Here is an 805-nt window from a genome sequence, read left to right as displayed (position 1 = left end):
AACAGGACTGTAGGAAGCTGCCTTATACTGAGTCAGGCCATTAATCCAACTAGCTCGTATTGTTAATACTGATTGGCAGTTGGAGATGCCAGGGGTTGAATTTGGGACCTTCTGCGTGCAAAGCAGATGCTCTAGGGAGTCCAGGGAGATGACTATTGGGCCATCTAGCTCAGTTGGTCTATACTCTCCATGTTTCCAAGCAGGGGTTTCCCTGAACCAGAGCTTGGAAAAGTTACTTTTTTGAACAACTCCCATCAGCCCCAGACAGCATGGCCACTGGATTGGGCTGATGGGAGTTGTAGTTCAAAAAAGTAACTTTTCCAAGCTCTGCCCTGAACCCTACCTGGAGATACCAGGGATTGAACTTGGGACCTTCTGCATGCCAGGCAGATGCTCTACCACTGAGCTACAGCCCTTAATGTATAAATGCTCAGTATTTTTATTTTCCTAAGGCCTAGCGTAACACCTCCAGTGACTGGCTTGGGGGTTTAGGCTGACTGAAAATATTCATTTGGCCATGAGCCAATCTGAAGGTTCAGTTTGGGCCTCAGAAGAAGCATATGTAATGCGCTCTACGTAGGGCTGCCCTTGAAGACAGTTCGGAAACTTCAGCTAGTGCAAAACGCGGCAGCCAGGTTGCTGACAAGGACCAATCGGTCCGCGCATATAACACCTGTCCTGGCCCGCTTGCACTGGCTACCTATTTGTTTCCGAGCCAGATTCAAGGTGTTGGTTTTGACCTATAAAGCCTTACACGGTGTGGGACCCTAATACCTTGTGGAACGCCTCTCCCGCTATGAACCTA

General features: G+C 48.8%; 1 non-coding gene across 1 annotated transcript; it reads right to left on the bottom strand.

The window, feature by feature from the left end:
• Positions 1 to 344: 344 nt before the first annotated feature.
• TRNAA-GGC (transfer RNA alanine (anticodon GGC)) lies at positions 345 to 413 on the bottom strand. The gene has a single exon. It is a non-coding gene; the product is annotated as a tRNA-Ala (tRNA).
• Between the last annotated feature and the right edge of the window lie 392 nt (positions 414 to 805).

The sequence above is a fragment of the Rhineura floridana genome, chromosome 4 (genome assembly GCF_030035675.1).
Source record: "Rhineura floridana isolate rRhiFlo1 chromosome 4, rRhiFlo1.hap2, whole genome shotgun sequence".
In the NCBI taxonomy this organism is placed as follows: domain Eukaryota; kingdom Metazoa; phylum Chordata; class Lepidosauria; order Squamata; family Rhineuridae; genus Rhineura; species Rhineura floridana.
Note: the sequence above shows the minus strand (reverse complement) of the source record. Positions and strands in the feature narration are given on the sequence as shown.